Below are 24,870 nucleotides of genomic sequence, written 5' to 3'. Positions count from 1 at the left end.
TCTCATATATTAGTTCACCTTTTAAGTTGCATTAGTGAAATAAATGAATTTTTGCACGATTTTCTAATTTTTTGAGTTTCACCTGTATATGCTTCTTGTCATTGGTTAACCAAATGTGATCAGCTAGCTCCCAGTAGTGCATTGTTGCTCATTCAACAAAGGATACCAAGAGAATTAAGCAAATTTGATAACAGAAGTAAATTGGAAAGTTGTTTAAAAAGTCTATGTTCTATCTGAATCGTGAAAGAAGAGAAAAAATAGGTATCTTGTCCCTTTAAAAGAATATTCTAGGCATTTGTAGTCCTATAATAGTTTGCTTAGCAAGTTTGCAATATATATTCTGTGAAAAAAAGGATACCCCATGGTTTTTATGCATCAATATAGGGGTATATTTAACAAGCAGCGGATGTTGCTTTCTACGCTCATCGTTTCTGGCTCGCCAGAAACGTAAGTTAAAGGGACATGCCACCCACATTTTTTCTTTTATGATTTAGAAAGAGAATGCAATTTTAAACATCTTTCTAATTTACTTATATTATCTAATTTGTTTTATTCTCTTGATATTCTTTGATGAAAAGCATATCTAGATATGCTCACTAGCTGCTGATTGGTTGCTGCACATAGAAGCATCGTGTGATTGGCTCACCATGTGCATTGCTTTTTCTTCAACTAAGGATATTTAAAAAATGAAGCAAAATAAATAATGGAAGTAAATTGTAATGTTGTTTAAATTTCTATTCTCTATCTGAATCATGAAAGAAAGATTTTGGGTTTAGTGGCCCTTTAAGAAGCAGCGGTCATAAGATTGACACTCCCTGCTAGCAGCCGATTGGCCGCCGGTGAGCAGGGGGTGGCATTGCACAAGCATTTCACTAGAAATTCTTGTGCAATGATAAATGCCGACAGCATATGCTGTCGTGCATGTCCGATTAACAATTAATAAATTGACCCCTCAATGTTTGCAATACACCTTGTGCACTGTGCCAATTGATAGAAAAGGCTGCGGCAAGTACAGTACAGCTCCTCCTGTGTAGTGCACCCTGTAATAGGTTGATGCACAACATACCAGTCATACACCACTGACAGCAGCACTTGATAAATCAAGAAGACCTTTATTATGAATACATCAGGGTCATACAAAAAGCGCCATTTCAGGCATGACTAAGGGCTTATAGCCTGAAACATCACTTTTTGCACGACCCTGATGTATTCATAATAAAGGTCCTCTTGATTTATGCAAGTGCTGCTGTCAGTGGTGTATGACTGGCAAGTATATTAACTGCTATTGCATTGAAAACATAGTGACCAATTTATATACCTTTAGCGATAACATTAAGCTCATTCCATGGCCTTATATCTTTTAAGTGTTTTTACTGTCAACCATGGAAGTGTAAAAACATTGCTCTGTGTGTTATAGTGGCAGCCAATGGGGTTAAATTACTGCTGTATGTTTTTACTGGCAGCCAAAGAGGTAAAATACGATACGTGTGTGTTACGCGCTATCATTCTTAGGTTCAGCCCCCTTTTTTAGGAACCACTGCCTTAGATCCCTTTAACTTTTTTGCATCTTTTTTATTCTGAATTTCTTCTGCATATCTCTACACCTAAAACATAATTGCTATGGATGAAGGATTCGTATCTTCCAATTTGTCTGGGATAGAAATATGACTCAAACAATGTATTAAAGGGACAGTCTACACCAGAATTTTTATTGTTTTAAAAGATAGATAATCCCTTTATTACCCATTTCCCAGTTTTGCATAACTAAAACATTTATAATAATATACTTTTAACCTCTGTGATTATCTTGTATCTAAGCCTCTGCAAACTGCCCCTTTTTTCAGTTCTTTTGACAGACTTGCAGTCTAGCCAATCAGTGCCTGCTCCCAGATAACTTCTCGTGCACGAGCACAGTGTTATCTATATGAAATACGTGAACTAACACCCTCTAGTGGTGAAAAACTGTTAAAATGCAATCTGAAAGAGGTGGGCTTCAAGGTCTAAGAAATTAGCATATGAACATCCTAGGTTAAGCTTTCAACTAAGAATACCAAGAGAACAAAGCAAAATTGGTGATAAAAGTAAATTGGAAAATTGTTTAAAATTACATGTTCTATCTGAATCATGAAAGTTTATTTTGGCCTAGACTGTCCCTTTAACTATAAGGGGTATATTTATCAAGCTCCGTATGGAGCTCGATGCCCCGTGTTTCCGGTAAATTCTGGCCCGCCGGAAAAGAAGTTATGAAGCTGGGGTCTAAGGACCGATGCTCCATAATCTGTCCGCCTGCTCTGAGGCGGCAGATAAAAATTAACCCCTGCTAGTGGCCGATTGCCCGCAAATCTGCAGGGGGGTGGTATTGCACCAGCAGTTCTTGTGAACTGCTGGTGTAATGATAAATGCCAACAGCGAATGCTGTCGTCATTTATCGATGTGCAGCGGACATGATCCGCAATATCGGATCACGTCCGCTCACACCATGATAAAAAGACCCCTATATCCGTGAAATAAAGTTCAGGTGTTCTGCAATTAACAATGCCACAGCATCAGGTAATGTAACTTTTAAGGCACAGTAAACTCTCAACATTTACGGTATGTCATGCACATAAAATAAAAGTATTTAAACATATTCAGAATATGTTCTTGTATGAAAAAAGGTCAAGTTAAAGTCATTTAGTTTTATTTTAAAGCTAACAGGAAGTACAGATTTGGGTACAAATGGACGGCACATACTGATTTTACTGGCTGATAAGCCAGCATACAGGAACATCCCTTTTACAAGAAAAACAAACAAAACTGTAATACTTGTTAAAATGCTCTCATGTAGATGTTATGAAGAAAAAAAATATCTCTTAAAGGCTAAAGAGACTTTTTTCTTTGAGGAATAATGGTGTATGTTTAGTAAACAGTAAAACTGCATAAGGATAGTTTCAAGAGACAGTAAATGTGAAAAAATAATTAAACATTTTGGGTTACATTACAAGTGGAGTGCTAAATTATTGAGCTTGCGGTAGCAATTAGCGCTTATAAAATTAACCACCGATCAGATGTCTGGTTAATTTTATAAATGTGCCCCAAATGGCCTCAAAATGCAGTGTAGTATATTGTATTAAAGATAGCAGCATCTTTATTTATTAATAGAATTACTGCACTAGGCAGTATTTTGGGGCTAAAGTTGGTGGGAGTGAGGTGTTAGAAAAAAACAGCACTGAAAAGTGCCTTTACATTGTGGCCTATGGGAACTGTGTGTTCCCTGTAAATATATATGTATATGCTTATATACATATATATATTTATATGTGTGTTAATATGTGTATATACACATATTAACACATAAATATACATGTATATAATCATATATGTATTTAAAATTGCTGCCATCGCTGTGCTACTTACCCCCTTCGCTGAAGTTCTGATGCTGCAGCAAAGCAGCTGCTTCGCACTGCGTCGCATCGCTTCTGAAGTTCAAATATTTCATCTCTGAGCGCTCAGCTACGCGACCTAACACAGCAGAGTGCTCAGAGATTAAAAGGCAGGACACACTGAGCATGCACAGCCGCAGCTACACGCTGTGCGCCGCTCCGCTTGCAGTGTGTCACAGCCTTAAGAGAAACAACAAGCTACCTTAACATCATGCCTTTTGCATAAGGTGGAGGGGACAATTTGAGGTTATAATATACATATGCATACCAAATACATTCTGTAACTGTGCTACAGACAACCTGTAGATGGCTGGGCACAGGTGGTAGGTGAGGTTACAAAATGTCCCCCAAAAACTGAACCTTAGGGGGTCGATTTAACAAGGGCTGAATGGCCCTTGTTCCCCTTGATTCCGCGCGAGACTTCAGGCTTGCCGGAAACAGCAGTTATGAAGCAGTGTTCTAAAGACCGCTGCTCCATAACTTGTCTGCTGTCGCTGAGACTGCGGTCATAAATCCGCATGATCCTATACAATCAGGCTTATTGACATCCCCGGATAGCGGCCGATTGGCGGCGAATCTGCAGGGGGCGGCATTGCACAAGCAGTTCTGGTGAACTGCTTGTGCAATGATAAGCATTCAGCTATGTCTGTCGGACATGATACGCTACAGCGTATCCTGTCAGACAGACATTGGTAAATCTACCCCATGCCCCATTCTTGAACCCAACATGTATATTTTCAGAATTGAGCAGTCATTTTATCCACTTGGCTGCCAGTGACACACATACTCAGTAGTGATTTGATCCCCTTGAAGGCCAGAAGCACACACAACAATGATTTTTAGACCCCCTTGGCTGCCTGTAACACATATAATAGAAAATCTTCTTTTTGGGCAATATTTGAAATGTATGGAGATATAGGAGACCCTTTACATTTAGCTGACACTTAGGGGTCATTTAAGTGACGTTCACAAAGAGCCACACTTTTAATATTGTGACTGCGTTAATGTATTACAATACAAATGCAGATTATAGTAAGATGTTATATACAGTAATCATGCACAGATGGCAAAGAGAAACAATACTCTCCTAAAAGTGTAGACCGTTACCTCCTTACAGCCTCTCCCAAAAGACTGAACAATGTAGATAGTGGAGTGTATAGATGGCGCAGGTCTTGATAATATTATAGCAATCACGGTGGAAATTTCCACTAGATGAAAGAAAAGATGACTTAATAAGTGTATTAAGGTCAACTTTTATGTGTGCAGTATACTCACTCCATATAATATGGATGATCAGCCGATACGTGCAGAATTGGACCCACTTGTGTGCTTTAATTTTCAACCAAAACTGGGAAGAAATATATAGAGGCTCAAATCAGTGTAAAATAATTTACTTGCAGATATATTTTGTAGTAACTTACTACAGTAGATACCAGAATCCAGCGATGTTGCAGCAACAACCTGTATTTAAACCAGCTTTGTAAGTCATACAGCAACACATCTCCATTGATTTTAAATTTGCTTTTGATAAAGACGTTCCAAACGTTGAAACGCGTTGAGCGGAGCTTAACAATAACGTTTATTTTTTATCTTGACACACAGTGTCTTTTCTATTGTTGTTGCTGCAACATCGCTGGATTCTGGTATCTACTGGAGTAAGTTACTACAAAATATATCTGCAAGTGAATTATTTTACACTGATTGGAGCCTCTATATATCTCTTCCCAGTTTTGGTTGAAAATTAGAGAACAAGTGGGTCCAATTCTGCACGTATCGGCTGATCATCCATATTATATGGAGTGAGTATAATGCACACCTAAAAGTTGATCTTAATACACTGGTTAAGTCATCTTTTCTTTCATCTAGTTAATGTATTACCCCAGAGACTTCAATGGACCACTAAAAATAGAAAAAACACCCAACAAGTCCCGCAAACCTGATCGCATTTTCTCAAGTGTGCTAACACAACATGAAATATAAGTATTTCACAGTCCAAAGTTCTTTACATAGAAGAATATGTTCTATTTATTAATAAATAAATATTTCTATATATATGATGTTTTTGGTAAAATAAATACTGTATCTATACCAATGTTCCCTCTAATGAGCGCGGCAGCGCATTGATTTTACTGACACTGCGCACTTCTTAACTATTCCCACGCACCAAAAGGGGCGTTGTTTAGCCTAGAGCCCTCAGCACGCCAAAAATCTCATTGCACAGTTGAGATAGTGCCGGCAAAGACAACACATCATTGTGTGAGACTAGAGTGTGAGTTGAACTCATCACATGTGGAGTCTGCTGTAGGTGTAAGGAGCATCTATATTGTAAGTTTGGGGTCTGCCTGGCACAGTATTGCATTACAGTACTGAATCTGATTACTTATCAGCGGGCTCAATATTTTATAAGTTCTCTGCTATGGCGAGCAGAGAACTTATAAAATATTGAGACTAGAGTGACCACTGATAAGTAATCAGATTCAGTACTATAATGCAATTACACAGTACTACTGAATCTGCTCAATGTATATTTTCCTCACCTCTAGCCCTGTTGTGGCTAGCAGTGCACCGGACCGGCCATCGAGTCACAGATCGAGAGAGTTAACAGGTTGTGAAACGTATATGTCTTCTTGGGCTGCAGTCTCATTTTATTATTACTATAATAAATATAAAATGAGACTGCAGCCCAAGAAGACACATACGTTCAACAACTTGATAACTCTGTAACTTAAAGACATTTGTAAGTAACTGCGCTCCACTTTGGGTTTGCCCAGAAGATTCCTGGAAACTTTTTAAATGGGGGTGGAGAGGGTGTGTCTTGGGGCGTGGCTTGGGACATGGCTTCTCGCAGCTACAAATTCAATATGAAATCAAATGTATATATATATGTATGTATATATATATATATATATATATATATATATATATATATATATATACTAGGCGATAAACCTGCCCAGAGGGCAGTCTATTTAAAAAAAAACTACAACCCCCAAAGCTAAAATTACTTAAAAACTTTTCTACCAAAAACTGCTTCCGAAGAAGCAAATACATCAAAACGGTAGAATTTAGTAAATGTGTGCAAAGAAGACCAAGTTGCTGCTTTGCAAATCTGATCAACTGAAGCGTCATTCTTAAAAGCCCATGAAGTGGAAACTGATCTAGTAGAATGAGCTGTGATTCTCTGAGGCGGGGCCTGACCCGACTCAAAATAAGCCTGATGAATCAAAAGCTTTAACCAGGATGCCAAGGAAATGGCAGAAGCTTTCTGACCTTTCTTAGGACCAGAAAAGAAAACAAATAGACTAGAAGTCTTCCTGAAATATTTAGTAGCTTAAAAATAATATTTCAAAGCTCTTACAACATCCAGAAAATGTAAGGATCTCTCCAAAGAATTCTTAGTATTAGGACACAAAGAGGGAACAACAATTTCCCTATTAACTTTAAGTAAAAATTTAAATTAAGTCAGCAAAACGGCCTGATCCAGATGGAAAATCAGAAAAGGAGACTCACAAGAAAGAGCAGATAATTTGGAAACTATTCTAGCAGAAGAGATAGCCAAAAGGAACAACACTTTCCAAGAAAGTAGTTTACTATCCAAAGAATGCATTGGCTCAAAAGGAGGAGCATGTAAAGCCTTCAAAACCAAATTAAGACTCCAAGGAGGAGAGATTGATCTAATGACAGGCTTGATATGAACCAAAGCCTGCACAAAGCAGTGAATATCAAAAAGCTTAGCAATCTTTCTGTGAAATAAAAAAGAAAGAGCAGAGATTGATCCCTTCAAGGAAATATAAGTCTTCCAAACTCAATAATAAATCTTCCTAGAAACAGATTTACGAGCCTATAACATAGTATCAATCACTGAGTCAGGGAAACCTCTATGACTAAGCACTAAGCGTTCAATTTCCATACCTTCAAATTTAATGATTTGAGATCCTGATGGAAAAACGTTCCTTGAGACAGAAGGTCTGGTCTTAAAGGAAGTGGCCAAGGTTGGCAACTGGATATCCGGACAAGATCCACATACCAGAACCTGTGAGGCCATGCTAGTGCTACCAGAATCACAAATGATTGTTCCATGATGATCTTGGAGATCACTCTTGGAAGAAGAACTAGAGGCGATAAGATATAAGCAGGTTTGTAAAACCGAGGAACTGCTAACGCATCCACCGACTCCGCATGAGTATCCCTGGACCTGGACAAGTACCTGGGAAGTTTCTTGTTTAGATGGGATGCCATCAGATCTATTTCTGGAAGACCCCACATCTGAACAATCTGAAAAAACACATCTGGATAGAGAGACCACTCACCTGGATGTAAAGTCTGACGGCTGAGATAATCCGCTTCCCAATTGTCTACACCTGGGATATGTACCGCAGAAATTAGACAAGAGCTGGATTCTGCCCAAGAAAGTATCCGAGATACTTCTTTCATAGCTAAAGGACTGTGAGTCCCACCCTGATGATTGACATATGCCACAGTTGTGATATTGTCTGTCTGAAAACAAATGAATGGCTCTCTCTTCAACAGAGGCCAAACCTGAAGAGCCCTAAAATATTGATTGGTAACCTCGCCTCTTGAGACTTCAAAACCCCTTGTGCTATCAGAGATCCCCAGACAGCTACTCAACCTGAAAGACTTGCATCTGTTGTGTTTACAGTCCAGGTTGGACAAACAAAAGAGGCCCCTTGAACTATACAATGGTGATCTAACCACCAAGTCAGAGAGAGTCGAACATTGGGATTTAAAGATATTAATTGTGATATCCTTGTATAATCCCTGCACCATTGATTCAGCATACAAAGCTGAAGAGGTCTCATATGAAAACGAGCAAAGGGGATCGCGTCCAATGCGTCCAAGTCATGAGACCTAAAACTTCCATGCACATAGCCACTAAAGGGAATGATTGAAACTGAAGGTTTCGACAAGCTGAAACCAATTTTATTCGTCTCTTGTCTGTTAGAGACAGAGTCACGGACACTGAATCTATCTGGAAACTTAAAAAGGTGACCCTGGTCTGAGGAATCAAGGAACTTTTTGGTAAATTGATCCTCCAACCATGTCTTTGAAGAAACAACACTAGTTGATTTGTGTGAGATTCGGTAGAATGTAAAGACTGAGCTAGTACCAAGATATCGCCCAAATAAGGAAACACTGCAATACCCTGTTCTCTGATTACAGAGAGTAGGGCACCGAGAACCTTTGAAAAAAATTGTGGAGCTGTTGCTAGGCAAAATTGGAAGAGTGACAAATTGGTAATGCTTGTCTAGAAAAGAGAATCTCAGAAACCGACAATGGTCTGGATGAATTGGAATATGAAGATATGCATCCTGTAAGTCTATCGTGGACATATAATGACCTTGCTGAACAAAAGGCAGAATAGTCCTTATAGTCACCATTTTGAAAGTTGGCACTCTTACAAAACAATTCAAAATTTTCAGATCCAGAACTGGCCTGAATTAATTTTCTTTTTTTTTTGGCACAATGAATAGATTTGAATAAAACCCCAGATCCTGTTCCTGAAACAGAACTGGTATGATTACCCCTGAAAGCTCTATATCTGAAACACACTTCAGAAAAGCCTGAGCCTTCACTGGATTTGCTGGAACGTGTGAGAGAAAAAATCTTCTCACAGGAGGTCTTACTCTGAAACCTATTCAATACCCTTGAGAGACAATACTCTGAATCCATTGATTTTGGACAGAATCTGCCCAAATGTTTTGGAAAAATTTTAATCTGCCCCCCACCAGCTGGGCTGGAATGAGGGCCGCACCTTCATGCGGACTTGGGGGCTGGCTTTGGTTTCTTAAAAGGCTTGCATTTATTCCAACTTGAAGGTTTCCAATTGGAACCAGATTCTTTGGAGGAAGGATTGGCTTTCTGTTCCTTATTCTGTCGAAAAGAACGAAAAAGATTAGAAGCTTTAGATTTACCCTTAGATCTTTTATCCTGAGATAAAAAAAACTCCCCCCAGTGACAGTTGAAATAATTTAATCCAACTGAGAACCAAATAAATTGATACCTTGGAAAGAAAGAGAATGTAATCTGGACTTAGATACCATGTCAGCATTCCAATATTTGAGCCACATAGCTCTTCTAGCTAAAATAGCTAAATACATAATCAATATTGATGATATCAAAAATAGTATCACAGATAAAATGATTAGCATGATGAAGCAAGCGAACAAGGCTAGACAAATCAGGATCTGTTACTTGTTGCTCTAAGCTTTCCAACCTAAAAGTTGATGCAGCTGCAACATCAGCCATGGATATAGCAGGCCTAGGAATGTAGCCAGAAAATAAATAAGCTTTTCTTAGATAAGATTCAAGTTTCCAATCTAAACGGTCCTTAAAAGAATTACTATCTTCCATAGGAATAGTAGTATGTTTGGCAAGAGTAGAAATAGCCCCATCAACTTTGGGGATTTTTTCCCCAAAACTCCAATCTAACTGCTGGCAAAGGATACAACTTTTTAAACCTAGAAGAAAGAATAAAAGAAGTACCAGGCCTATTCCATTCCTTTGAAATCATATCAGAAATAGCATCAGGAACTGGAAAAACCTCTGGAGTAACCACAGGAGGCTTATAAACAGAATTTAAACGTTTACTAGTTTTAGTATCAAGAGGACTAGTTTCCTCAATATCCAAAGTAATCAACACCTCTTTTAACAAGGAACGAATATACTCTATCTTAAAGAGATAAGTAGATTTTTCAGTGTCAATATCTGAGGTAGGATCTTCTGAACCAGATAGATCCTCATCAGAGGAGGATAATTCAGTATGTTGTCAGTCATTTGAAATTTCATGAGAAGTTTTAAAATACCTTTTTATGTTTATTAGAAGGCGGGATAGCAGACAAAGCCTTCTGAATCACATCAGCAATAAAATCTTTTATATTCACATGGATATCATGTACATTATATGTTGAAGGAACAACATGCATTGTACTATTACTGATGGATACATTCTCTGTATGTAAAAGCTTATCTTGACCACTGTTACATACTACAGCTGTAGATATAATCTCCGCTAACTTACAACAGATACACTTAGCTTTGGTAGAACTGTTATCAGGCAGCAGGGTTCCAACAGTGGTTTCTGAGACAGGATCAGATTGAGACATCTTGCAAATGTAAGAGAAATAAACAACATAAAAATCAAAATGATCAAATTCCTTATATGGCAGTTTCAGGAATGGGAAAAAAATGCAAACAGCATAGCCCTGAGTCTGAGTATAAAAAAAGGCAAGAGGCATATAGGAAGTGGGGTTTAAATAATTAAATTATTTGGTGGCAAGTATGATGCACAACGCAAAATGAAATTTTTTGGTGCTAACAGCATCCGGAAATGACACAACTCTCGTCATGGCAGACGCAACCTTGTACAAGGAAACCTGGCGTCAACTAAGACACAGGAAATTACGAATTTGCGTCACCGAACGTATCTTCACTCCAAAAAAATTCTCGCGCCAAGAATGACACAATAAATATCAGCTTTTTGCAACCTCGCGAGCCTAATTTTGCCCATGAAAATTAATGAAAAAGCAGTCAATTTGAAGAAAAGACTATACCCCAGGTAAGAAAAAATAACTTCCTAAATATGTTTACCAATTTTGAAACTGATAGTCTGCAAAAGGAAATATACATAAACCTAACTCATGGCAAATATAAGTACAATACATATATTTAAAACTTTATATTAATACATAAAGTGCCAAACCATAGCTGAGAGTGTCTTAAGTAATGAAAACATACTTACCGAAAGACACCCAACAACATATAGCAGATAGCCAAACCAGTATTGAAAAAGTATCAGTAGAGGTAATGGAATATGAGAGTATATTGTCAATCTGAAAAGGGAGGTAGGAGATGAATCTCTACGACCGATAACAGAGAACCTTTGAAAAGATTTCCCATGAGGAAAACCATAGAATCAATAGGTGATACTCTCTTCACATCCCTCTGACAAACACTGTACTCTGAGAGGAACTGTCGGATCAGGTCCGCAAAACCTTTAGTAAATAGGCCTCTTAGTTATTATACATAATAGTTAAATCACAAAATCTCACTAGTACCAGCAATGTTAACCATTCTCCAATATTAATTTACTGTAACCAAATGTGCCTTTATATTGGTATCCCCTAATGCATATTGAGCATTTATCAGAGAACCAGTGTATTACCTAATTGTCACTATGTAGTGTGTAATATTTTCATCATATCAGTGCTCACAATTAACCAATACAGTATGCATATTAAAATATGCCTGATACTATGCTATTAGATTATTGAGAAATTAACTAAGTGCCACGTTTTAGGATATATATTGTTAATGTATTTTAGTTGCTGTATAAAAATTTGATATTGTTACATCGCTAGTGACTGTTTCATACAGATCCGGCTCAGTGATTTGGGATTCAATTAGTTTTATTAGTTTGTATTTAGCATTCCGCTATTTGCGCTTTTCTATGAATAATTTTGTTTATGGTTGCCACGACAACCGTGTAACAGTCAGAGTAGCCTGTTGATTGGTTCATGTTCCGGTTATGGAACTTACATTTCAGTGAATGTGAGTAGGGAATATGTTAGTGCCGGACCCGGATCAGGTATGATGTCACTTCCGGTGACACGATGTTCTTTAGTGACTGATTGGCTAAAATGAAAGTCTGTCAAAAGAACTGAAATAAGGGGGAAGTTTACAGAGGCTTAGATACAAGGTAATCAAATAGGTAAAAAGTATATTAATATTACCGTGTTGGTTATGCAAAACTGGTGATTAGGTAATAAAGGGATTATGTATCCTTTTAAATAACAAAAATTCTGGAGTAAACTGTCCCTTTAATGAACAAGACCACTGAGTAAGATTATTAACCATGAACTCTCTATTAAGGTTTTGAACACATTCCCCATCTTTGTAATTACATTTATTTTGTAAAATAAATGTGTATAACTTAACTTTACCACCATATCTGTAAAAGGGTTGCTCTCTCCATACATTTTCTCCAACAGAAGTCCGGTTTAGGTGGATGTATTTGATGTAAGCAATGAGGGAGGAGACAGCGGCAGGAGTAAAAATATGATTCCATTAATATTCAGTTTGCTATCCCATTTAGTAGTATATTAGAGGAAGTCTTTGTAAGTGGCTTGGGTGAAGCGTTAGTAAGCAAGACATATAGGTTTATGAGAAATCGTTTATTGAAGCTAATAGTTTCAAAAGTGGTCAAAGACCTAGTTACATTTTTGGAATTGGGATGTGAGTCTACAAAATGTTTATTTTGTAAATATAAAGAAATTAAGAAGTGGGTACCCAATCTTCATTTTAATTCATTGTCTTTAGAGTGAACAGGAATATTTAGAATCAGTATTATTTATCTCACTCTGTTTATGGAGAGTAGAAAGGGAAGTTTGTGTTAGCTAGATGAGTCTGCAGTAGGGAAGGTATTGTAGATATTATGGGTACTAAGTTTAAAATCTGAATCACACATAGGGCCAGGTTACAAATGGAGCGCTATGTAACGCTCCCGCTCATGTGTAACTGAGCTAGTAGAAAGCTTTTTCTTGCATCAGGTAGAGCCCATATTAAAAATAAACTATTTCTGGTTGCACGCTAAACCAATGAGCTAAAAAAGACGAACTTAGAATATTTGGTGAACGTTCACATATTCTTCCCTGGAATGGAAAAAAAGAGGAAAGAAAACACCATACTCGTGCACAAACCTGAAATGAAAATATAAATATTTCACATTTCAATTATTATTCACTTAGCAGAATATTTATATTTATGCATAAATAAATATTTATATATATATGATCTTTTTGGTGCAATATATATATATATATTTATATTATATATATATATATATATATACATACATACATACACACACCTTTATATATAAGTATAGATATATACAAATATATATAGGAATATCTATTTAAAAATACTTAGAGGAGGGTAGAGATTTGTATTTAAAATATATATATAATAAATATTACAAATAATATTTCGGTACAGAGGGGGATTGAGCCGTCCTGTGCAAATGGAAACAATACAGGTGATATTTTAAGAAAAATAAAACAATAAACATAGAAAGTTCCAAAACACTTTCCATTACACCAATAGAACAAATATCTAAAAATACCCATAATCCTCTTCTATTACTCAGACGTAGAGAAACATACTGGATCAACAAACTACATTATATATATTTGTGTATTGACTAGGTCATATTGGCAGCAGTAGCACTCCCAAAGATGTGTATATAAACTTTTTGTAAGGTGTGTTAAACCAAATTTTGTATTTGTATAAAACATAATCAGGGAGACTGACCATCTCTCATTGGTTAAAGCACCCAACCCAAGCTCAGGTGTGCTCATGACAGTGTAATAGCGTTGTGAATATTAAAGGGACATAATACTCATATGCTAAATCACTTGAAACTGATGCATTATAACTGTAAAAAGCTGACAGGAAAATATCACCTGAGCATCTCTATATAAAAAAGGAAGATATTTTACCTCACAATCTCCTCAGCTCAGCAGAGTAAGTTCTGTGTAAAAAGTTATACTTCACCTGCTCCCAGCTGCAGGTAAAAATAAAAAAAAAATGAAGAAATGAACAGCAGCCAATTAGCATCAGCAGTTCTGAGGTCATGAACTCTTACTGTGATTCAACTAGAATACCAAGAGAACAAAGCAAAATTGTTGATAAAAGTAAATTGGAAAGTTGTTTAAAATTACATGCCCTATTTGAAAAATGAGAGTTTTTTTTGGACTTGACTGTCCCTTTAACTCTCATGAGATTTCATAGTAAGCTTCCTTTATCTGATTGGTGAAATAATATGAGAGTTCACGAGGCTCATCCCCTAAGCTGTCCTAGGACAGACACACTAAAATGCTGCTTAGAAATCCTTTACAATGGGAGGTGGCTACTGAGGAACTTTTGAGGTAAAATATCTTTCTTTTTTACATAGAGATGTTCAGGTGATATTTTCTAGTCAGATTTTTACAGCTATGCTGCATCACTTTCAAGTGTGCTTTTGAAAATGGATGTGCGCCAATACCTTTTTGTTTTGTGTTTGTATATATATATATATATATATATATATATATATATATATATATATATATATATATATATATATATATATACAGTATGACAGTGCTGTGCAAAAGTCTGACAACTGAGCCATACACTAGATGGCGATATTTCAATGCACCACTATAGGTGATAAACACATTAATTAACCTATAACAGCAAAATATATATACTTGCTGAAAGGCATATCACACTCCCTGCCTGGTGTCCCAGGGATACCATCTGTCATAGTCTTTCTGGGGAGAGTAGTAAAATTAGTTTGGAGACAGGTCTGAGGAAAGGTTTAAGCCCTTTTTGTCCAACAACCTTAACCTCTACTTTCCTGACTTTCCCATCTTCGCTTGGAAACACTTGGGTTACCAAGCCCAAAGGCCATTCGTTTCTCTTTGACTGAGAATCATTCACAAGAACAACGGTGCCAGGTTCCAAGTTGGACTTGCTGTCCTGCCATTTGTTTCTTGTCTGTAGGGTTGTAAGGTACTGTTTCTTCCAGTTATTCCAGAAAACGTCTGCTAAGGCTTGCACTCACCTCCACTGGCACTTGTATAAGTCTTTAGTACTGAAGTCAGTTGGAAGAGCTGTAGCTATGCCAACCTGCTGGGTGAGAAGTGTGGAAGGGGTGAGCAAGAAGGGATCTTTTGGGTCATTGGATATTGACGTCAAGGGTCTGGTGTTTATTATAGCCGTTACCTCAGCCATGAAGTTTGTCAGTGTCTAGTAGGTGAGCCTTGCAGTCCCTAATTGTAGAAATATACAGGGAGTGCAGAATTATTAGGCAAATTAGTATTTTGACCACATCATCCTCTTTATGCATGTTGTCTTACTCCAAACTGTATAGGCTCGAAAGCCTACTACCAATTAAGCATATTAGGTGATGTGCATCTCTGTAATGAGAAGGGGTGTGGTCTAATGACATCAACACCCTATATAAGGTGTGCATAATTATTAGGCAACTTCCTTTCCTTTGGCAAAATGGGTCAAAAGAAGGACTTGACAGGCTCAGAAAAGTAAAAAATAGTGAGATATCTTGCAGAGGGATGCAGCACTCTTAAAATTGCAAAGCTTCTGAAGCGTGATCATCGAACAATCAAGCGTTTAATTCAAAATAGTCAACAGGGTCGCAAGAAGCGTGTGGAAAAACCAAGGCGCAAAATAACTGCCCATGAACTGAGAAAAGTCAAGCGTGCAGCTGCCAAGATGCCACTTGCCACCAGTTTGGCCATATTTCAGAGCTGCAACATCACTGGAGTGCCCAAAAGCACAAGGTGTGCAATACTCAGAGACATGGCAAAGGTAAGAAAGGCTGAAAGACGACCACCACTGAACAAGACACACAAGCTGAAACGTCAAGACTGGGCCAAGAAATATCTCAAGACTGATTTTTCTAAGGTTTTATGGACTGATGAAATGAGAGTGAGTTTTGATGGGCCAGATGGATGGGCCCGTGGCTGGATTGGTAAAGGGCTGGTATCATCAAAGATGATGGAGTCAAGCTCAACTCCCAGTCCTACTGCCAGTTTCTGGAAGACACCTTCTTCAAGCAGTGGTACAGGAAGAAGTCTGCATCCTTCAAGAAAAACATGATTTTCATGCAGGACAATGCTCCATCACACGCGTCCAAGTACTCCACAGCGTGGCTGGCAAGAAAGGGTATAAAAGAAGAAAATCTAATGACATGGCCTCCTTGTTCACCTGATCTGAACCCCATTGAGAACCTGTGGTCCATCATCAAATGTGAAATTTACAAGGAGGGAAAACAGTACACCTCTCTGAACAGTGTCTGGGAGGCTGTGGTTGCTGCTGCACGCAATGTTGATGGTGAACAGATCAAAACACTGACAGAATCCATGGATGGCAGGCTTTTGAGTGCCCTTGCAAATAAAGGTGGCTATATTGGTCACTGATTTGTTTTTGTTTTGTTTTTGAATGTCAGAAATGTATATTTGTGAATGTTGAGATGTTATATTGGTTTCACTGGTAAAAATAAATAATTGAAATGGGTATATATTTGTTTTTTGTTAAGTTGCCTAATAATTATGCACAGTAATAGTCACCTGCACACACAGATATCCCCCTAAAATAGCTATAACTAAAAACAAACTAAAAACTACTTCCAAAACTATTCAGCTTTGATATTAATGAGTTTTTTGGGTTCATTGAGAACATGGTTGTTGTTCAATAATAAAATTAATCCTCAAAAATACAACTTGCCTAATAATTCTGCACTCCCTTTAGAGTCAAGGATTCTACGAGCTATGCCGATCATACGCTCCCAAACACCTCCCATATGAGAAGAGTGTGGTGGGTTAAATATCCATATACAACCTTGTTCTGAAAGGTGCCTCTCTACATGTTCTCTGTCAAGGGTTGAAATGATATTCAATTCTTTACAAGCACCAACAAAAGTTGGTACCCTTATCAGAGCGGATATGTTTGACAGGGCCTCTGATAGAAATGAAACGTCTGAGGACATTTATAAAGCTGAACGTGTCTAAGGACACAATAACTATTATGTGTACAGCTCTGATGCACAAACAAGTGAATATGATGGCCAATGTTTACAAAGGATCCAAACACATTGAGACCGACATTCGTGAAGGGAGGTTCTGTGACAAGTCGGTCTGCAGGAAGGTTAGCCATTTTCTGAGTCTGAAACATGCCACGAATCTTGCGACAAGTGATGCATTTGAAAATGACCCTACTCACGAGTCTCTTGGCTCCCAGAGTCCAGCTGTACGTAAGGCTCCCTCCGTGAAATGCCCTTGGTGCTTAGTCTATATGTGGTGATGTTCCACAAGTTAAGTAGCAATATGGTTACTTGGGATTATTACCGGATTGCTTTTGTCAATTTCAAGTCTTGCATTGGATATGCGCCCTCCGACTCTCAACAGTCCTTTAGTGTCTATAAAGGGGTCAAGCTTCTTTAGAGGGCTGTCTTTTGGAACACTCTTTTGATTTTGAAGACATTCTAGTGTTAATGCATACGTCTCTTATTGGACACAATGGATGATGACATTTTTAGCCTGTGTGAGCTCATCCACTGTGTATGCCTTGTGACAATAGTGCCAACCTCTGCAATGTTCTGATCCTGTAAGTGTGGCTCTGGCTATGCGAATTAACCCCTTAAAGGGACACTGAACCAAAAAATTTTCTTTCATGATTCAGATAGAGCATGCAATTTTAAACAACTTCCTAATTTACTCCTATTATCAAATTTTCTTCATCCACTTGGTATCTTTATTTGGAAAGCAAGAATGTAAGTTTAGATGCCGGCCCATTTTTGATGAACAACCTGGGTTGTCCTTGCTGATTGAATAGAACCAAAAAAAAGTACTGTAATGGTGCTGAACCAAAAATTGGCTGGCTCCTTAGCTTAGATGCCTTCTTTTTCAAATAAAGATATCAAGAGAATGAAGAAAAATTCATAATAGAAGTAAATTAGAAAGTTGCTGAAACTTGCATGCTCTATCTGAATCATGAAAGAAAAAAATTGGGTATAGTGTGCCTTTAAGAACCGGGCATTTCAGACAAAAACTTCCCCAAAAGACCAGAGCATTTTTAGCATTTTTGCCATCACTATATTTAAACATAAATAGAACCTTTTTTATATTTACCTATCAAAACTATATATATTTTTTTTTAGTAGACAACCCAAAGTATTGATCTAGGCCCATTTTGGTATATTTCATGCCACCATTTCACCGCCAAATGTGACCAAATAAAAAAAAACATTAACTTTTTCACAATTTTAGGTTTCTCTCTGAAATTATTTACAAACAGCTTGTGCAATCATGGCACAAATAGTTGTAAATGTTTCTCTGGCATTCCCTTTGTTCAAACATAGCAGACATATATGGCTTTGTCGTTGCTTTTTGGTATTTAGAAGGCCACTAAATGCTGCTGCGCACCGCACTTGTATTATGCCCAGCAGTGAAGGAGTTAATTAGGTAGCTTGTATAGTTAATTTTAGCTTTAGTGTAGAGATCAGCCTCCCACCTGACACATCCCACCACTTAATCCCTCCCTGACCCCCCTCAAACAGCTCTCTTCTCTCCCCCACATCACAATTGTCACCGCCATCTTAAGTACTGGCAGAAAGTTTGCCAGTATGAAAATAAAAGTTTTTTGTTTTTATATTTGCTGCAGTTGAGTTTTCCCTCAACCTCCCTGATTCCCCCCAAAAAAGCTCTCTAACCCTCCCCCCTCTGCATATTTGCTGCCATCTTAGGTACTGGCAGCTGTCTGCCAGTACCAGTTTGCTGCAAATCTGGCTATTTTTAAAAAAAGACCCATTTTTTTTCTGTAGTGTAGCTGCCCCCCCCCCTCAATACCCTCCCAGGTCCCTTTCCGTTAACGGATCCTACATGGGATCCCCCTCATTGCCCCTACTCCCTCCTTCCCCCTCAATAATGCAGATATTATTTTATTTTTTTTACTCCCTGTAGCATGGCTGAGCGGTCCCACCCACTCCGCCCTACCGCCCCCTCCAACGATGGGCCACCCACCCGCCTCCCTTCTTACCCTCCCACCCACCAACGATCGGCATCACTGCTGTCCGATGCAGAGAGGGCCACAGAGTGGGGAATGCAAAAATTGCGCAATCTCGCTATTTTGAGCGAGATCGCGGCAGAGAGAAGCCCAGGACTGCAGTGACGTACCCTGTACGTCGCTGGTCCTTAAGGGCATAATGGCCAGCATCGTACAAGGTACAGCACTGGTCATTAAGGGGTTAAGCAGGCTATAGCTCTGTATAAAGACTTCCAAGTGGAGAATCTATGAAAGCGCTTGGATCCCAGCTGTCTGTTAGAAAATGTTGTGTGAAGTGAGGAAACCTGGGGCCAAATCTCTGTATCAGATTCAGGCTCTAACAGTTCATATGTGTCTCTTTCACAAGTGTTGGGTACTGGTTTGTACAGGAATGGTGGCCCCCATAAGCCATGTAGTATCTCTAAGGTAGGATTCTTGTACAACCCTTGTAGCATGATCTGCTGGGTTGTGATCAGTTGATACATAATGTTACTGGGTAGGCTGTGTAGACTTTCTAATCCTCAAGACTCTGTTATTCACTTAGACATAGAATCTCCTGACCTAATTGTAAATGTTGCCTACACTACTCTGCTGTCAGTATAGAATTCTGTGTTGCTAAGTTCTATATCTATTTCGGACATAATCAGTTCTGCTAGCTCTGCAGCTAGAACAGCAGCACAAAGTTCCAGTCTTGGTATGGTGGGCTCAGGACATGGTGCTAATTTGGCTTTACCCATTACAAACCCAATGTTTGTAGAATCCCTGTTCCATTATCTTCAAGAAGATGTCATCTTCAATAGATAGGGCAATTTTGTTGTCTTCTTTTGTTCTTTGGAAAACTGAACATCCCTAATGATTTCTGCCTTCATCACAGAGACAATTAGTAGTGTAAATACTTCTTGTAAGGTTGGAATGTACAACATTGTAGGTTTCTCTTTTATGAGGAATCTGTTGGGACAAGACTGAAAAAGGGATGGATGCCCGCTCTCTAGATTCTTTGTAAAAAGGGAGTTCACAGCAGTTGGTTTGTGAGAATTTCCTAGAGAAACATTGCCTATAATGATCCATCCTAGGTCCAGCTTCTGTTCCTCTCTATCGGTTGGGAACTGGTTGCTTTAGATTAAGGTTGGCAGAGGCAGGGATATCTGGCCATCTATGGATTCAATTTGGTAACCGGCAGCCCTTCTCCTGATTTCTTCACTCACGCCCGTACAAGTCTTGAGTGAGTATGCAGAGCTGGTTCCTTCGATTTTGAAGGTGTCAAAGAAGGCTGAGCTAGGAAGTGATCTGTAGCTTTGATCGCCCAGGATTGTGTACAGTTTTACTGCTTTTTTCTTGTGACCTATGGGGTAAACTGTGACGAGACAAATCTTGGAGCAGGATTTGCCCAGGAGACTATATCCGCAGACATGGGTGCACTGGGGTGTTACTACAGGAGGTACTGTGTCTCGCCGCTCCCCGCCATGCTCTTAGGCCTGGTCTGAGGGTGTAAGAATCCATGGCGCTGGCCCTGGATGTAGAGCCGTACTATGCTCCTTGCTGTCACACTCTGAGCAGTTGATACTTGCTTTGCAGTTCTTTGCAAGGTGAGAAGTTGATGTGCAGCAACTGTAGCAAATACTGTTTTCTTCAAGGAAGGTTTTGCGGTCCTGAAGAGTTTTTTCTCTGAAACCTCTGCACTTCAGTAATGGGTGGGAGTTTTTGTGAAGAGGGCACTCTCTGCTTGGGTCCTGTGTTGGAAATACGCTTGTTTTGTGTACTGCGACAGATGTGCCTTTGAAGTTGCGGGTTAAAGCAGGCTTGCCTACCCTAGGGCAAGCAGTGTCAAATGATGAGAAGTCGAAACTGGGATCATTTCAAGTCTGTTTGTTTGTTGGCGAACAAAGTCCACAAAGAAGGAGAATGGTGGGAATGAGACGTTATGCTTTTGCTTGTAGTTGGATTCTTGTGTAACCCACTTTTCTTGAAGACTGTAAGGTAGTTTTTGCACTATGGGGTTAATGCCACATGCTGTGTCTAGGAATTCTTCTTTAGCTTTGGTTACATGGAGTTCTGTCACCAGGTCACTTAAAGGGACACTGAACCAAAAAATTTTCTTTTGTGATTCAGATAGAGCATGCAATTTTAAGTAACTTTCTAATTTGCTCCTATTATCAATTTTTCTTCGTTCTCTTGCTATCTTTATTTGAAAAAGAAGGCATCTAAGCCTTTTTCTTGGTTTAGACTCTGGACAGCACTTTTTATTGGTGGATTAATTTATCCACCAATCAGCAAGGACAACCCAGGTTGTTCACCAAAAATGGGCTGGCATCTAAACTTACATTCTTGCATTTCAAATAAAGATACCAAGAGAATAAAGAAAATTTGATAATAGGAGTAAATTAGAAAGTTCCTTAAAATATCATGCTCTATCTGAATCACGAAAGAAAAAAATTGGATTCAGTGTCCCTTTAACTCTCTAAGCTTCTGGAGACCTTTGTTAGAAATCTTAGTGAAGTCCTCTATTTTTTTGTAGAGTGAATTTTCTATTTCTTCCGGGGGACCGTAACACTCACCAAGTCTCTCCCATATCATGCACAGTCCTCTGCTCGGGTAGTTAATGTTGATGTCTTTGATTTGTCTTGCATGCTCTGCTAATTCATTCCCAAGCCATTTGACCAAGAGATCTGCTTCCTCACTTGCAGACAGATCTAGATCTCTTACTGTATTTATGAAAGATGATCGCCATGCTCTATAGCTTTCAGGTCGATCGTTAAACCTTGAGAGTCCTTTGATCAACAACTCACGCCGTGCAAAGAACTTGAGAAAATCTGACATCCCTTGGTCTTTGTGTGAGTGATCTGGAGAAGCTCTGTTGTGCGGGGGACTCAGTGGGTAATTGTAACCTTCCCTTTTGAAGTGGGTGACTATATCATAGGAGTTTGATAGCTTGTATGCGGGTTGCACTGAAGGCTGGTTGAATATGGGATTACTTTCTTGTTTAATGTAGGGTGTGTGGACAGCAGGGGTAAACTCTGCTCTTGGAGCTGAGTACAGGCGTTCATCTGACTTAGCATGTTGCAGCACAGAGTCTGAAGTACGCTGCAAATTGTCATGATGATCAGGTTTAATCCCAAGTATGTTGCTGAGTCTCTCACCATTCGAGTTTGCAAGTTCCTCTAAAATTTCTGCTTCAGTAACTGCTGCTTCTTTTTCATCACCCAGTGTCTCTGATATAACTTCTATGCTTGACTTTTCTAATTTAATTTGCATATCTTTTTCAGCAAAGGCGGCCTTTACTTTTTCAGCTTCTGCTTTTGTGTGGGCAATAGCAACTGCACTGCTGCTCACTGACTTCTTTAAGCCTCTGGAGCTAACTGAGGCATGGGACCTTGGCCTCTATTTAACAAGCCATCAACTTTCTTGCATTCAACGGCACCAATACGCTCGCCTAACATCGCCGCCGTGGACCTGAATACGTTCGCCAAATTTATCAAGAAAGCTGTCAAAAAGCTGCGCACCAAGTACGGGGCGATGAGCAGCGGACTGTTGTTAACTAACAGTCATCGATCTCGCTGCTCTTCGGCTTATTCACAGCTTTCTTGCTATACTGTCACTAAGCACCCACACTATACTATACTGTTTACCCCCTAAACCGCTGCTCCCGGAGCCCCCCGCAACTAAATATAGTTATTAACCCCTAAACCGCCGCTCCCGGACCCTGTTGCAACTCTAATAAATGTATTAACCCCTAAACCGCCGCTCCCGGACCCTGCCGCCACCTACATTATACCTATTAACCCCTAATCTGCCGCCCCCTATACCGCCACCACCTACATAAAGTTATTAACCCCTATCCTGCCAATCCCGGAGCCCACCGCCACCTACATTATATTTATGAACCCCTAATCTGCCCCCCCCCACACCGCCTGTATAATAAACATATTAACCCCTAAACCTAAGTCTAACCCTAAACCTAACACCCACTAACTTAAATATAATTTAAATAACTCTAAATAAATATTACTATCATTAATTAAATAATTCCTAATTAAAACTAAATACTTACCTATAAAATAAACCCTAAGATAGCTACAATATAACTAATAGTTACATTGTAGCTATTTTAGGATTTATTTTTATTTTACAGGCAACTTTGTATTTATTTCAACTAGGTAGAATAGTTATTAAATAGTTATTAACTATTTAATAACTACCTAGCTAAAATAAATACAAAAGTACCTGTAAAATAAATCCTAACCTAAGTTACAATTACACCTAACACTACACTATCATTAAAATAATTAAATAAATTAACTACAATTAAATAAAACTAATTACAATTAAATAAAATTAACTAAAGTACAAAAAAAACCAACACTAAATTACAGAAAATAAAAAATTATTAAAATTTTTTTAAACTAATTACACCTACGCTAATCCCCCTAATAAAATTAAAAATACCCCCAAAATAATAAAATTCCCTACCCTAAACTAAATTACAAATAGCTCTTAAAAGGGCCTTTGCGGGGCATTGCCCCAAAGTAATCAGCTCTTTTACCTGTAAAAAAATTACAATACCCCCCCAACATTAAAACCCACTACCCACACACCCAACCCTACTCTAAAACCCACCCAATCCCCCCTTAATAAAACCTAACACTAACCCCTTGAAGATCACCCTACCTTGAGCCGTCTTCACCCAGCCAGGCACAAGTGGACCTCCAGAGGGGCAGAAGAGGACCTCCAGACAGGTAGAAGACTTCATCCATGCGGCATCTTCTATCTTCATCCATCCGGAGCGAAGCGGGTCCATCTTCAAGACATCCGACGTGGAGCATCCATCTCGGCCGACAACTAATGACGAATGAAGGTTCCTTTAAATGACGTCATCCAAGATGGCGTCCCTTCAATTACGATTGGCTGATAGGATTCTATCAGCCAATCGGAATTAAGGTAGGAAAAATCTGATTGGGATTGCTGATTGGAACAGCCAATAGAATGCGAGCTCAATTCTATTGGCTGATTGCATCAGCCAATAGGACTTTTCTTACCTTAATTCCGATTGGCTGATAGAATTCTATCAGCCAATCAGAATTCAAGGGACGCCATCTTGGATGACATCATTTAAAGGAACCTTCATTCGTCGTTAGTCATCGGCCGAGATGGATGCTCCACGTCGGATGGATCCGCTCCGGATGAATGAAGATCGAAGATGCTGCCTGGATGAAGTCTTCTGCCCGTCTGGAGGTCTTCTTCTGCCCGGATCAGATGAAGACTTCTGCCCCTCTGGAGGTCCACTTGTGCCCGGCTGGGTGAAGACGGCTCAAGGTAGGGTGATCTTCAAGGGGTTAGTGTTAGGTTTTATTAAGGGGGGATTGGGTGGGTTTTAGAGTAGGGTTGGGTGTGAAGACAGCTCAAGGTAGGGTGATCTTCAAGGGGTTAGTGTTAGGTTTTATTAAGGGGGATTGGGTGGGTTTTAGAGTAGGGTTGGGTGTGTGGGTGGTGGGTTTTAATGTTGGGGGGTATTGTAATTTTATAAAATAATAATGCAGATATTATTTTTTTTTTTTTACTCCCTGTAGCATGGCTGAGCGGTCCCACCCACTCCGCCCTACCGCCCCCTCCAACGATGGGCCGCCCACCCGCCTCCCTTCTTAAACTCCCACCCACCAACGATCGGCATCACTGCTGTCCGATGCAGAGAGGGCCACAGAGTGGGGAATGCAAAAATTGCGCAATCTCGCTATTTTGAGTGAGATCGCGGCAGAGAGAAGCCCAGGACTGCAGTGACGTACCCTGTACGTCGCTGGTCCTTAAGGGCATAATTGCCAGCATCGTACAA

At 39.1% G+C, this 24,870-nt stretch overlaps 1 protein-coding gene across 2 annotated transcripts in view; it reads right to left on the bottom strand.

The window, feature by feature from the left end:
- Positions 1-24,870, bottom strand: part of TNFRSF11A (TNF receptor superfamily member 11a) — a 367,845-nt gene that overhangs the window by 128,324 nt on the left and 214,651 nt on the right. The window lies entirely within an intron of this gene.

This window comes from Bombina bombina, chromosome 5 (genome assembly GCF_027579735.1).
Source record: "Bombina bombina isolate aBomBom1 chromosome 5, aBomBom1.pri, whole genome shotgun sequence".
Taxonomy (NCBI): Eukaryota; Metazoa; Chordata; class Amphibia; order Anura; family Bombinatoridae; genus Bombina; species Bombina bombina.
This window is presented reverse-complemented; position numbering and strand designations above follow the sequence as displayed.